General features: G+C 43.1%; 1 protein-coding gene across 5 annotated transcripts in view; it reads right to left on the bottom strand.

The window, feature by feature from the left end:
- AOPEP (aminopeptidase O (putative)) overlaps positions 1–15,638 on the bottom strand; it is a 353,107-nt gene that overhangs the window by 34,208 nt on the left and 303,261 nt on the right. The window lies entirely within an intron of this gene.

Here is a 15,638-nt window from a genome sequence, read left to right as displayed (position 1 = left end):
TTACTGAAAATATGCTCTTCAGAATCTTAGGAGTAAAAACAGACTCCTCTTTTTTTTAAGTTTAAACAATGAATAACTGAGTTCAAACAAAACTGTATGTTAACCTCTACAAAAAGAATGTACATTTTTAAGGCAACTGCTTAAAGAAGAACCCAATGTTGCTCATTTCATGCACCACCTGCAGCATGCCCCATACAAGTTTGTCAAATTTAAAGGAAGGACTTCATGTCCTTAATGTCCTATCCAATACAATGGAGTAACACAGTAAAAACAATTACAAGCCCTAACCAGTTTGGCTCAGTGGATAGAGAGTTGGCCTGCGGACTGAAGGGTCCCAGGTTCGATTCCGGTCAAGGGCATGTACCTTGGTTGCGGGCACATCCCCAGTGGAGGTGTGTAGGAAGTAGCTGATGGATGTTTCTAACTCTATATCCCTCTCCCTTCCTCTCTGTAAAAAATCAATAAAATATATTTTAAAAAATAATAATTACAAGATAGCTACCAATCAGCAATTTGGTGAGTTAAGTAAATCTATTAAAAGATAATTTATACATTGACAAATGAAAATTCAGGCCAGAAGTGATTCTCACTTCGAAACTAAAAAAAAAATACACACATTTAAATATATCAACTTAGAAAGTTTTATAAACATTCTGTATAACAACCAATGTGGTAGATGATTCTCATTTTAAAAACTAATGGTAAAATAACTGAAATGTCTCTTCAATTGTAATCAACTATGATCAGTGAAACGATGGCTCTGCAATGTTTTTAAAAAGCTAATAAATTAGAGTGCTCTAAGTGGAAAAACTCAATACTATTTCTAAGAGAGATCTTTCCCTTTGCTTTCCATAGCCTCCTTGTCATAAAAGGCTTAAGCTTTTTCAGATTATTAAAATTAACGGCTAAAAAAAAGGCAGTCACAAGCACTTAGATACAATGATATTAACAAGAGTTGCAAGGTAAGAAAAAAAAAAAGAAAAGAAAAGAAGCAGAGAAAAACCAAGTCAACCACTCTGGCTCTCGGCTTAGACAAACAACTCAGGCATAGATACACACTCAACATATTTTTAAGCATAGAACATAACTTATAAACAAATTTCACTCTTGGGTGTTTATTATAGTCTAAAATATAAACATCCCATACTCATAGTTCTGCCCTTACTTCTTCATAGGCCCATAGTCAAAACAACCTAAGTATCTTTTTGGTCAGATTTTATTTTCTAATATTCTTTCCATATTTTTTACCAAGTCCAAACTAAGCATAAATTTTAGCCACATGTCCACAATTTATTGTGGTTTCTGTCATAAAGTAGACAAAGAAACATATCCTTAAATATATGTATAGCTGACCACAACTAAAGAGGAATTGTAGGGAGTGAGATGGAAGAGGGTAAGGAGTCAAACCAATTGAGTTATTGCTGAAAAATAAAGAAGTTGTTTTTATGTAATAAAAATGTGTTGAGAGTACTATACAACTTACTACCCAACGTCTCAGTGTCCTTTCACAGAATGATTTAAATGTATATAAAGCATATAAATAAAGCACAGTAGTCGAACTTCACTCACATCCTGTACACTTTTGGATTCTAGTCCAGACATTTTATATCCTGTATTAATTTTGAAGTTTTATGAGGAATAGAGCAAAGGATTAATTTAAAGGACAGAAATTTGTCTTTTTGAAAAAGATATGGACTTAAAACCTCAGGAGAAAGGCAGAAAACAAATTTCACATCTTTTCAAGAAATATTTACTTCATTTTTAACTTCTTTTTCTCTCTCCCACCTCAAGACCAGCTCATCTGAAGGGAATGAAAGTTTTAGTGAGCCAGCATTCTGCAAGAAAAAGCAGTGGCTGTCTCCTGGAGGCACACACGTGGCAAGGTGAAACAAACAAGTGGATGGGAAACAACAATAAAATCACTCGGACAGAAATGATGTCAGGTTTGTTTACCCCAAAGTTTCATGCTATGCACAAACAGCTGAATAATTCATAAATTAATGTACTTCCCATCTTAATAGGAACTACTACCAGCTACACAAGTAGAGTGAAATAGCATTGTAAAAATGTTCTTTTAGGGCAAAACGGCCATTTTACTGCAACAAAAGTTCAGACATTATAATCTTACTTTTACTGCGAACTCCCAACTTGGACTCAAGGCCCTGGAGCAGCCTGAAGCTGATATAGGAGCAGGAAATGTGAAATGTGGCCTTGTTTGCTGCCATGGAAATAGTTTCTCGAGTGAATTCAAATACTTGAAAGTCACTCAACAGAAGTAAGTCTTCAAAAATACAAAACAAATTATGTTTTAACCATGGGCCTAAAAATCCTAAAATTTGCTAATCATGAATCTAAAATTCTAGTAGGTCTTCACAGGTGCCAGTCCAACCATGATTAAACCTAAGATGTCTTTTCTAGTAGCAATTTAAAATCCCAATATTTGAGATTTTATTTATTTTTAATGGATTCCTAAAGAAATTTCATAAAAATGTAGTTAAGTTTTAGCATTTCTACTATTTTATACCTGCCTTTATGTATGTATAATGTGCTTGTGTAAGAAAAATTCAGTATTTTATTTTTATATGTTTTAACAGCACAGAACTTTTGGGAATTACAGTAAAGTGTCTGGATTTCTAAGTTTTCTGGTTGTTAAACTTAATAGAAAATAATCAGTCTATGGAAAACCAAATTTTCTCTTCCCTCAGTATTCCAGCTTAATTTATCTGTATTAATTTGGAATTTATCTTTTTTTTAAAAAGAGGCAGGAATGCAAGTTTTTTTTTACATAGATTTTTAGAAAATTTTCTTATATAAAAGTAAAATATTTTATATAAAATTTTTTTATATAAAAATTTTTCTTATATAAAAGTAAAATATAAAATGTCTACTCTTCACATTTTAATGGATATTCTACTTTGTTTTTCACATATCAAAGTTACAGCATACCAATTATAACCTACATATTCTATCCCAAAGTGAAGTTTGATTAATTTAAAACAAATGAACTTGCATAACCAGGAATCACAGATCCCCCAAAAGGAAAGGTGGACATAAGATTTTAAAATCACGAATCACAACCTCACAGGCTGAGAGCCACTTTCCTGCTGATTTCACAGGGTAGGGTCCCAACTCAGACCTTGACAAACAACAGCTGAGACCGAAATAAGACGTGAGCAGGCGGCCTGCGGGCAACCCAAACCAGCTTCGGTCACAGCCAGCTTAAAACGCAGCTTCCTACGGCCGAGCTGGCCGCCCGGCACCGGGTCCGCGTCTCCCTCTCAGGCCGGCTGCTGGGGCCGGGGGCCGGGGGCCGGAGACCGGAGACCGGACCCCTCCCGGTGGGACACAGCCCGCGGCAGGCACCGAGCGCGGCGCTCGGAGACAGGGAACCTGCGGGCATTCCTAGGAAGGTCCCGCCGGAAGCGGTCGTTCTCGTTACTCTTCCTGCTGCGTCCGTCCTTCCAAGGAGCTTTCCTGAGCGCCTGTTTACCTGGCCTTTTCTCCTTGACGGCTTGGTAAACAGCACACACACAAAATTACAATTCCGACGCCCATTTATAACAGCTACAAAAGCATTAAAACAAAGGCAACCTTAATCAATCAAGAAAAATATATTTAAAACACACACACACACAAAGGCAACCACCCGTCCGAAGCATACTTTTCCTTATGTAGATTTTTAGAAAAACTTAAGGGCCACGAGAACTGCCGTTCACACCATACGCTACCCCCACAGGAGGGGATGCCAACTGCCACGGCGCTGCGGGCCACCGCGGCGCATGACGAGGCGGAACGAGTCACAGAGCGCCCGACCTGGCCGTCCTGCCGGCCGCAGCTCCGGGTGGAAAGACGGAGGTTCGAGGAGGAAGACGAGAAGGGGTTGGGGTAGCCGGAGACGAACCCACCCCCGTTCTCCTACCCAACGCCAGCTGACGGCGCCGGGCCCGCAGCTGTCAGGCGGGCCGGGCGGCGGCCCGCGCGGGAGGGAGGAAGGCGACTTACTCTCTGAGGCTCCCGCCGGGGCGCGGACCGGCCCGGACTCCTCCGGCGGCGTCCCGGGCGCCAGCGGCAGAGTCCCGCGGCCGCCGCGCCCCGCCCCCTCCCTCCCGGCCAATCCCCGCGGAGGCCGCCGCGCCCCGCCCCGCCCCACCCCGCGTGGGCAGTCGGGCCGGGTTCCCACCGCGCGCGCGCGGCGCCCCCTCCCAGCCACACCCCGCCCCCCGCCCCCCGCCCCCCGCCGCGCCAGTCAGCTCCCACCCAGTGATTACTCTAATTAGGAGTTTTAGTCTCAGCGGTTAAACAGTGTACGAACCAGTCTCAGCACAGCCTGCAATTCAAATGGCTTTGAGAACAAAGGCAATCAGAGCTGTAGCAATTTTTCCTCTAATTTACAGAACGTGAAGACTTTCTCTCACTACGCGTTGTACTTATAATTTTAAAAAAAGTTTAACCTCTAAGGTACATGGCACTTCACAAGGAAATTAGCATATCTGTGCAAAAACGCCAGACCATGATGACTACAACTAACAAACAAATAAAAAAATTAAAAAAAAAAACAACCACAGTCTCAAAAAAATAGATATTAAACTTGAAAGTTTGGTCCCTCCTGCGGAACAAATGTTCCTGATCACCTGGTGGAAATTAGCAAGATGTACAGAGATGTGGGGGAGCTGTCTTCTTATAGTTTACAGACTTTGTGAATAAAAGAGAGAAGCAAACTGCCCAGGAAACTTACCCTTGACTAGCTTTCCAGTAAAATTATGCAGAATTTGAGCATTTTTAGTTAGTACTGGTGGAGGTTGCTATTGTTCACACTAGCATCAGTTGAATGGCTACTTGTCGGTCCAAAGGGGAAAACAACAAAGCCAGAATTCAGTTTTCTGGGTGTAAGGGCAGCTTTAATGCCTAATGACTGGCATCTTCACTGGAAACCACCAGAACATTCCAGCAACACACCAGAGGCCAGTCTTATTTCAAATCTCACAGCAATCCCAGTAAAGGTCACCAGATTCAAAAAACAAAGTCAAAACTGCAACTATCAACTAGAATAACTATTTCAAGGATTGTGGGGAAATTTGTTTATTGGGAAAAAGTGAGAGGAACCCTCAGAAAGGGAAATAATCAGGCCTGTTTTCCCTAAAAAACTAGACTACTCCATTCACAGTTCTGAATATAAAACTCTTAAGTTAGTTTTGTTTTTTAAATTGACTTCAGAGAGGAAGGGAGAGGGAGAGAGAGAAATATCAATGATGAGAGAGAATCATATTGTCCCACACTGGGGAATTAAGCCTGAAACTCTGGCATATGCCCTGACCGGGAATCAAACCATAACCTCCTGGTTCATAAATTGACCCTCAACCACTGGACCACACCTGCTGGGCTCAAGTTGTAAATGTAGAGTGGAATTTTCAGGATGAGTAAAATTATACATGCAAATATGCGCTTACAAATAGCCAACAAAACACTAAAAACAAACCAAAAAAAAGCCTTTTTATACTTTATTTTCCAGTACTGGTTTGACCTTTAAAGCAACCTGCATCCATATTAAAAGAATTATTGAACAACTTACAAGTTTATGAGAAAGATTTAGGGAAAAAAACATAGGCAATGAACTATGAAATGGAGTAGAAAAGTAATAAAAACAACCACTACAAAAATGTTGCATAAAATTGGTTATATGACTTATATATCTTCCCCTTTCACTGTATACTTTTTTTCAAAAACAGATTTTAATTTTTTCAAAATTTCAGGAAAGTATAGTTTTCAATACCAGGGCATGCTCTAAAATGTCTCCCATTTTTAAATGAAAAAAAAAAATCTTAACTCATTCACTTTATGGAAAATTAACTTATTGCCTTATTTTTATTACAAAATGCTATTTTTGTTTAGCAGCTAAGTTTACTTCTCTAAATATTAAATGACAAATATCTGAACACAATTTAGTTTCACTGTAACCATTTTAAAAGTTAATCTCTTTTTAAACATGAAAATAAACTAATTTCAAGTTAAAACAAGTGGAAAGTAAGAAGCAATTAAAAATAAATGCAAACATTTTCAAATGCTAATGTGTCTACCTTGCTTAACTTTAATGCCCTGAAAATAAGATGGCATTCTTAAAATGCTTAAATTAAAAAACAACAACACAAAAAACAGGTGCCTGATAAATAAAAATAGGTAAGATTCCCAAACACTTGTTCTGAACGATGAAATAAACATGATGAGCAAGTGAGAACATAGGCAGAAAGCTCCTTCGGAGAAAATATAATAGTCCCCCAAAACTTAGCCTTCCAAAATTTCCCCCTGAGTTAAAATATAAACTTTTAAATGGCTTTAAAGTCTTAGCTAAATCCATCTCTGTGTACAAGACAGGACACATCCCTTAACATTTATAAGCTTTATACATGCTTTCAAATATATAAGAACATTTAAATCATTCAGTGTAATTCTTTTAAAAAAAGAACACTTCAGTTTGAAAAATCCATGATATCTACCTTCAGATAATAAACATTATAGTAAACATAATAAATATTCTGTAATGAGACAGATAAAAACAAAGAAATTCTACAAAATATACCAAAATATTCTTGTAAAAGTAAAGTTAACAGCGGGAACACCCATGCTGGTATCGGTCTCCGCGCTTATTTCAGCATTTACTTTTAAAAGTAAAACGCCATTAAGCTGGTAGTCAAATCTGCAATTTTGCTGTAAATTGAAAGATAGAGACCGCAGATTAAGAGGAAACCACAGTGTCCTGAGAGTATCTCCACTTAGCATAGTTCTCACCAACATCGCAGTTATCATTTCTCATTGATCCAGTACTATTTGTTGACGCTGTTTTTATAATGACCATTTATTTCCTCGTTTGGAAGTCAAATCAACAGCCCTACTCCATAAAATGATTATTTGTTGCAAGAAGCTGGGTCCTGACTTGAGCGCGCAGTCCTCTGCTGGCCCGCAGGGCTGGAGCCCCCTGCGCACCTCCTCCCTCCGCGCAGCGCAGCGGGGACCCGCTCCCGGGCTTTTCAGAGGCGCAGGGCCCGCGGGGCGACGCCGCGCGAACTCTACACGCCTGGCTCCTCACTCGCTACCAACGGCACCTAAGTTTGATGACGGAGAGAACTACACTGACTTCTGTCCCCGGAGCACGTTCTTTGCTGAAAGCAAGAACCGCCCAAATGAGCAGCAGCACGAGGACTAAAAAAGAAGTGCCTGGCCCGGGAGAGCTGCGGTGTGTGCAGCAACCTTTGAGGCGAGTACTTCTCTGGGGTTCCGAAGCCGAGGCCCGGGGGGTGCTCGGGACCCCCGACATTACAAACAGATGCCCTTCACCAGAAGGATCAAGCCCCCAGCATCCACCAGGACGGCGCGGTCGGTCCCCACAGGGAAGACGGGAGGAGAGATGTAGGGTATCGCCTGTCTGTACAAGCCGGGAGAAACCTCACACAAGAAAGCTTGAACCAAGCAGGTCCTGTCAGCCCCGGGTCCCCTGGGCCGCAGTGCGTCCTCCACACCCAGACCCTCACCCTCACCAGCCTCCAGGCCTTGGCTCAAGTCCACCGTGGCACCACTGTCCAGGGCAGCTTCGCGGTCCCAGGGTCCGCCCATCCGGGGGCAGGGGCAGCAGCGGGAGGGAGTTGGAAGATGGGCGGGGCCGCGGGGCGGGATGTGGAGCACCCAGGGAAGAGGCGGCGGTGGGCCCCGCCCTGCCCCTGCCTCTCGCGCAGTGTCCAGGCAGTTGCGGCCCACTCCTCGCACGCGCGCTGCACCGCTGGGGGCTAGGGTCTTGCTTGGTGCAGATGATCCGAGCCTCAGAACACAAACAGCAGGTCTGACGAGTCACCTAGAACCCAGGTCTAATGCTGCCTGGATACTCACCTAGTTAGTAACCTTGGCACAAACTCTGCCACGTCCATTCCCTCATGAGCAAAAACTCCACCCAGCTCTCAAGGGTGTCAGGAAACACCACTGGTGCTCTGTCTAAAGACCCTCTTTCTGTCCCAACACCCACTTAGCTCCTAAATGTGAATTTACAATGGCCTGCCCTCCTTAAAGGCTAGTGTGCAAAATAGCATGCAGCTGCGAGGAGCACCCCAACCCTACCCAACTAACCACCAAATGTAAACCAGTTGCCAAAGAAGCTCTCCATTCTCTCCCCTGATTTCCAGCGGCCCCTTCCATGAGGCCCTCACCAGGCCTGCCTTGTTCAAGGCCCTGGATAATAAACCCACTTTGCCCACCACCTTCAGGCCAGGTGAGTTCCATTAAAGCACAACTCTGACCCTTCTCTGTCCTCTGACTTACACAATGACCTGCATGCCCCAATGTGTGTGGCTCAGTATGCTCATTTCCATTCCAATCCTCCCCTCAGCCAGTCAACAAACTTTCTGCAAACTGATAGGAACTGCTAACACCAGCCCCCCTCCCCCCCCCCCCACCACCACTTTTCAAGAACCCTTCTAGAAACCACTTTTGCTTTCTGGGTTTTATCGGCATTCATTCTCCTGTAAGCAGTTCTATTCTGCTATGTAACAGAATTATTAGCATGCCACTGGATATGCTCAAATCTCTGAGCTCCTTGTAGGGCTAGGATTCCTTTTTAAAAATCTCCCTACTGCCAAGTATCCAGCACAGCCAATTTTGAGTTAATGTACTTGTAGCAAGAACCAAGATTCATCAATCTTGTGCCCATTAGCACTGATTTTTAGCAACTAGATGATGAAAAAAATTTTTAAATAGCGTCAATTTTTTTAAAGAGAAATTCAAAGATAAGACAGTTTTTTAAAAAAGCCTTACACCATTAATTTCCCAGAAAAAGAAAGCCATTACAGGTAAATGTCATATCTATTTCAGGGACATTTTCTACAAGGAAGCTGCTGACAGCTGAACCACTGTAGCTCTGCTTTATGCAAATGCAGGTGGTACTTTTCTCCTAGAGAGCCTCACACATCTGTCTGTCATCTCAGGGGATGGTGCCACGCGGCACAGGGGCACACACTACCCAGCCTTAAATGAGATGACTGGGGAAAAGGGTCACAGAAAAGTCAAGCCTCTTAGCACACAAGAACATGTACACAACGGTTAAAACCATGTAAAATTATACAGATATGAGCACCAAAAAGGATGTTTATACTGTCAAAAATAACTTACCATTTTTATTAGAGGTTCCTCTGTGAAGTGAATTTTTTGTGCTATAAAAAATGATTAATTTTAACATTCTTAACTCAATGAAAGCATGATTAATTCTAACATTCTTAAGTCAATAAAACTATAACTGGATCATACTTTTGAATAAAGAAATGCCAATTTCCCCCAAACTAGCACTATAATTTTTTTGTGTATCCCACTTACAATTTCTCTTTACATTCAGTAGCTGACATCAGATATCATACCGAAATAGAAACGCCATTTAAACTAAAAATACAAATGACTTTTTCTATAGTGTAATTAATAGCGTATATGTGTGTACATGTGCATATATATGTATTTTTCCTGACAGTAGTTATAACAAACTGCAAGAAGTTATAAAAATCCACTTCTAATAGCACACCCTGTATCTGTCTACTCTGTAACCCTATGAACTCCCCAATTCACCACCCTTTACATTATCCACATTCTCTGGTGTGCTAAGCATGGCAATGGCCACGTCCGGATCCCTGGAACCTGTGGATACATGAAGTGACATGACACAGGGAAGTTAAGGTTGTTAATCAGCTGACCTGGAGATGGGGAGATGGATTATCCGCATGAGCCAAGGCAATCACAAGGCAATCATGAGTGAAGAAGGCAGGAAGGGAAGACAGAACCAGAGAGACAGCTGCTTGAGATGGACTCAGCCTGACTCCGCTGGCTTTGAAGATGGAGGAAGGGGCCATGGGCCAAGGAATGCAGGGACCTCTGAAAGCTGGCAGAGGCAAGGAACAGGATTTTACCCTAGAGCCTCCAGGAAGGAACAAAGGCCTGCCCACACCTTGACGTTAGCCCAGGGAGCCTGTTTGGACATCTGACCTCCAGACACTGCAAGATAACAAATCTGTGTTGTTTTAAGTCACTGGATCTGTGGTGATCTGTTATAGCAGCAACAGGAAACCAATGCATCTGGGTTCCAAGCTCCTCTTATAATCAACATCAATGCTTCTTAATGTTTGGCTCAACCTATGAGGAAAATAAAAACATCCCTTGAAAGCTCTCAGCTACACCTGAACTGATCAATTGCCTTCTAAGAGGGAAAGATTTCCTCCAGGTCCCTCTGCTCACCTTCCCCCAAGTACAAGCTTCATAGGGGATTGCAGGCTCGGTTCTAGTGGCTGAACGTTTGTTGTTGGGGGTGGGTGGGTGAGAAGAAAGCTGGACTGAGGTCTAAAGCCCCTTTGGGTCTGGTTCCTCGCTGCCTGGCTACTTTTATAGTGCCACAAAGGCCAGGGCAGAGCATGTCAATGAAACAAAGGACAAGCATGAAACAAAACGCCATGGGCAACCACGTCTTGATCAAATCTAAGAGCGATTCAAGTTAATAAGTAACATAACCCCACCACCTTTTCATGGCTTTAATTATTACAGCCAGTAAAAAATATTCAGGCCATCCCTGTTTAGTGATGTTTTATTTACCCCTTAAGGCTAAAGTCTTCATTAAATGCAGAAGAGTTGTGTTCAATTCAACACATATGGTGAGATCACAGCCCGTTTATTGTAGGTTTTTCATGTGTCACCCCTCCCCCCAAACACAATCAATCAATCTCCCTCACCCCACCCCCGCCTCTCTCTCTCTCCCTCTCTCTCTCTCTCTCTCTCACACACACACACACCCACACCCACAACCCCCCCCCCCCACACACACACACACAAGGACTCTACATACACAGCACTGCCATTATAATCCGGCTGTATCAGATTTTACATTTTGCATAATTGATTTAAAAGCTGATCTTATTTCTGAATAGTTTCCCTTACTATTTTTCTAGCACAAATCAGTCTTCTAACAGGGTCTGCCTTTGCCCCCAAACACACAAACCTGGCTAAGTTCCTGAGTGGCACAGGGCTTTTTGGACTGAGAAGCCTCACAAGATGTGTAAGTAGTAAAGGGAATGGGTAAGAGGTTGAAGCAACCCACATGTTCACACAATCAACACCATTACTTTTTTTTTTTCGTGGTGTATTGACTTTTTCATGGACCTGCCTGATTATGATGTTTTCCAAAGTTCACACTGTTTTATTTTCCAAAGGGAAACAATTAACCAGCCTTATCTTTTCAGGTAAACTCTTCACTGAGGAATGACGTGCAGTTCTTTATCATGTCTTACATGAGAAAAACAAATTTTTCCGATCATTTCACACTTAGTGTTCTTTACACCACTGATTCTCATTACTGTCTGCGGAGCTCAACCAAGATGACAAGAGCTGGGACCACCGCAAGAGAGGGTCGCTGAGGCCCTGGCCGGGGTGGCTCAGTGGATAGAGCATCAGCCTCGGACTAAAGGGTCCCGGGTTTGATTCTGGTCAAAGGCTCGTAACTCGGTTGCAGGCTCAGGGTGTGTGCAGGAGGCAGCAAACAAGATGTCTCTCTCTCTGTCTCTCCCTCCCTTCCGCTCTCTGAAAAGCAATAGATTTTAGGAATAACAAAAACAAAAAAAGAGAGGGATGCTGAGGTGGGGTGATTCTGCCATGACCATGCCACCTGGAGGGAGCACCTCATCAGAGAGACGTGAAGGAGGGGAGGAGGAAGAAGACCCAGCTCCCCACTCTCCCTGTACCTCAGGGATGGAGACAGGTTCCGGGAAAGACTGGAAAACATGGAGTCTCAGGCAGTGGGAAGCAGCTCAAGGTGAAACACATCTGGGTTCAGCCCTGCACATTTTTCCTCTAGAAAAGGTGCTTATCATGTGGCTTTCTACAATGGTCAAAGGCTGAAAGCTGAACTTGGCTTTGTGTTTGATCATGTTTTATTAGCAGAATTGCAACACCATCAGATACAGCCCTCCTTGGTCTCTAGTTCTCAGAAAACCACTCCTGGTAGTAATACAATTCTAAAACGGGAAATAACACGAATAAAGAGGCTGGGCATTAAATTTTCCTAAGTAATGGCTGTCTGAGTTGGTATGGGCAACTGTTGCTGTCAATGTAGGTGCAAGCCTCTGGTGAAGCTGTGACCTAAAGCCACCTGCCCCATGCCCCGCTCTCTCCCACTGAGCTCCTCTGGGACTGAGGACAGACCAGGTGGTGACCTCCTGCATCTCTGCATGACGCAGGGCTAACAGGGCGGCCTGTGCTCGCCTCTTCCAGCTCCTCTTACATGCTTCTAATGCTATTATATCCCCAGAATTAAATTAAATTAAAACAGCATCTTTAACATGCTTTAGTTCTGTGTGTGTATGTGTGTGTGTGTGGGGGGGGAGGGGGGTATCGATCATGTAGTAACTAAAAAACTCAACATCCCCAAAACTGTTTTTATAAATGCTGAAGAGTAAGCAATGTTGTTTAATCTGCCATCACAGATCCTTGTTCTTGACAATAAATAAGACAAGTGTTATTTTAAGGATTTCTTACAATTAATACCATGAAAAATGAATGATTGAATAAACAAACAAGATGCCATGGCAGAGACAAACAAAACAACAAACTCATACGTTGCTTCTGTTTGTACAGCTTGCCCTAAAGCTTTAGAGAGAAGTATTACTTAAGTAAAATACTGTGTTTTCTGGTAGGATGGGACTTACTTAAAACTGTGATCCAGTTTTTAGCAAAGCCACAAATAACCAACATTGAAGACGGCCATGTAAAAACACAAGTTTGTAATCTGTCTCTCTTAGTAGGTAGCACAGTATATTTGTTATTGACTTATTATTTGTAAACACATTATTCTTAAACCTGCCAACGCAACTTAAGTCATTTAATATTTGTGCTGTGAAAAGAAAGAACTTGCAGTCACCTCCCCTGATTAAAGGAATAAAGGTACAGAGGAAGGAGGTCTGGCTTCCTCTCTGCAGGAGAGTTTACAGCCCAGACCTGAGCGACCTGTCTGCAGGCACAACGGTGGCAGCCGGGCGCCGGCTCACCCCGAGAGCCCTGAGCACTGCCGTCACCAGGTGGGACAAATTCCGTTTTTAAAACCTTTCTCATAGGTCTTAATATTTCTTTTATTTGGATCTGTGTTAATTGATCCACACTGCTGAAGATGCAGGCTCCAAAAGCATATAAAGTAGCCTGTCTGATCACCTCCTAACCTCCCTGCCATGATACCATTAAGAATTTAAAGCCATTGAACACACACCTACAGGTGCTGCATCTGACTTCCGTGCATCCAGCAGGTCCACAACAACCCTTCTTCTAACCCTACAGCTGGTCAGTTCCCCACCTGAATCCAAACAATGCCTGGTCTAACGAGAGTGCTTAGATCGGCAAGTTTACTGGAAACCTTATTAAACCTGCCTGGTCAATAAATTCACCAAAGGTTCTCTTCAAGTCCAACTGCTCCTGTTACCTCCCCCTGGTGGCAGGGGAGGCCCTGCTGGGTACCTGCCCCCTCAAAAGGAATGGCTGGGTGAGGCTAATAAAGTCAACATTCAGGGCACCAGCTAGTATTCAGTCATGAACAGAGCTTGCTGCTGGTGATAAGATCTACAAGTTCTTAGAATCATAATACAGGACTAATAAAAAGTACAGGAAAAGAAATCTCCCTTAACAATAAAAACCATCCCATGAGGAGATCCCTTCTCCTGCAGCGGAACATGGAGGCAGAGTATCCATGATTTGCTTGCAATATGGAAATATTAATCATTTTGCAACAACAGGAGTTATTTATGGCTGCTTTGTCTTCATTTGCTAGGTTTAGCCACCAGAATCTCTACATAACCAGGTAGTGGCCTGGATTTGTTTGCTGTGGTTACCAAGGGCTATAGCAAACAGGGGTTATATCATTAGGTTTTCTATAATTTTATTCATTTTGGGGGGAGTATGTGTGTTTATATTCAGATTTAAAATTTGCGCAAATTGCCTAGAAACCAAAGCACAGAAGAACTCACAGCCTAATGCATGTTGAAGTGCAGCTGCCGGAAACAGTTTCCCAAGCACACTCGGGGCTGCGTTCATTCCTATCCACCCCGTCATTCAAGGTTGATGGTATCTAGGCTTTCCAGGAATCTGCTATAGCTATACCACCACTTTTGGTATAACTGGAGAGAAATCAGTGCTGTTGTTTTTTCACCCTGCTTGAAGGCACTTGCTTCTTCAGGAAACTTAGATCCCTTCTCCTGTGTCAAGACAGTACGTATAGCTTTAGATTTGGGTGATACAGTCCTAAGAACTTGCTTTGCAATGAAGCATGGGTGAAAGGATGGACGGATGGGACCATTTCCCACACACTTTCATCTAAAGAGCCCCATGTATTTCCTATGTATCTGAGGTGTCACCATTCCCCACCATGTCATCTCACTCCTTGTCACATTTTGGAAATGGGAGCTCAGTCAGATAGCTGGTCAGGATCACTGCCAATCAGAAAGTAGACCCAGATCCACCCTCAGGAATTGATTAGCTTGTTCTGTCAGGTAATGGGCCACGCTATTTAGATAAATCACCTGTAATGTTGCCAAAGTTCTCAGGACTACACGCTCCCCTTTCTCCGAGTGTCAGAAGGCGGCCGAGAGCAGCTGCAGAGGAATAACGGGCTGCGGCGTTCCTCTTCTGTATAGCAGACTGAACCGTTTACTGCGCCTACGATGCTCTTTCTGCAGCCCTTCAGCAGTCTCCGAGATTGCCCAGAGCGAATGTTATGCCTTATTTACTTCACAAAGTGAGCGTGGAAGAGAAACGTAAATATTCCAGGGAAAATGCAAGTTAAACTTCACCAAAACCTGAATCCAAAATGCTGTGGTTTTTATACCATAACCCCAAATAATAAAACCCTGCACATCCTGTATAACCAAATATGGCAATACTTTGGACAATGACTTTTAGGGGCCAAGAACAAAAACGTTTTTCAAGGTTATTTGTCCGGCCTATCATTTTCTAGCAATGAACTCTAATTGGCTTTCTGGTTAAAATAAACAACGGATGACTTCAGAAAGAATCCTTAAGATAAAGTGGCTAGAGGTTGATAAAGGAAATTCCTTTTTTATAAAAAGTCTCAATAAAGGATAAAACATGGATTAAAAAAATACGATTCCAGAAACTTCTTTCAACAGTCACTCATAACCAAACTACCAGCAATGCTCTGAGGTCTTCTGGGTAAAACACTTCAAAAGCCTCTATGGGATCTACAGTTTTCGTGCCCACTCAGGCTGCAGACACCTCGTCCATTAGCCATGTTCCAACGGAACATCAGCGTACCTGCTTGGAATGAAAGTCTAATAGATGTTTCCACTTTTCCAAGTGGCACTTTCAGAATGAATATCCTGCCAAACTGCAGTGAGCATCTGAACCCACAACCGCTGACGGGCCAGAAACGACGCTCAGGGCACTGGCTGCCGAGGCGAGCTTGCGGCCAGGCTGAAGAACAAGGCCACGGGCGCTAACCCCAGACTCAAGCCTGGTGTGGAGTCAGGTGGAGCTCATGGCAGCAGCTCTCCTCCATCGGTCCCTCTGCCACACCTGGTAACATTCGGAACCAGTATCAGCATCCCCCCAAGTTAAAAAACTCCCCACCATTC

The sequence above is a fragment of the Cnephaeus nilssonii genome (assembly GCF_951640355.1).
Source record: "Cnephaeus nilssonii genome assembly, chromosome: 14".
Classification (NCBI taxonomy): domain Eukaryota; kingdom Metazoa; phylum Chordata; class Mammalia; order Chiroptera; family Vespertilionidae; genus Cnephaeus; species Cnephaeus nilssonii.
The sequence above is the reverse complement of the archived record's forward strand: the minus strand, read 5'-3'. Positions and strand labels throughout refer to the sequence as shown.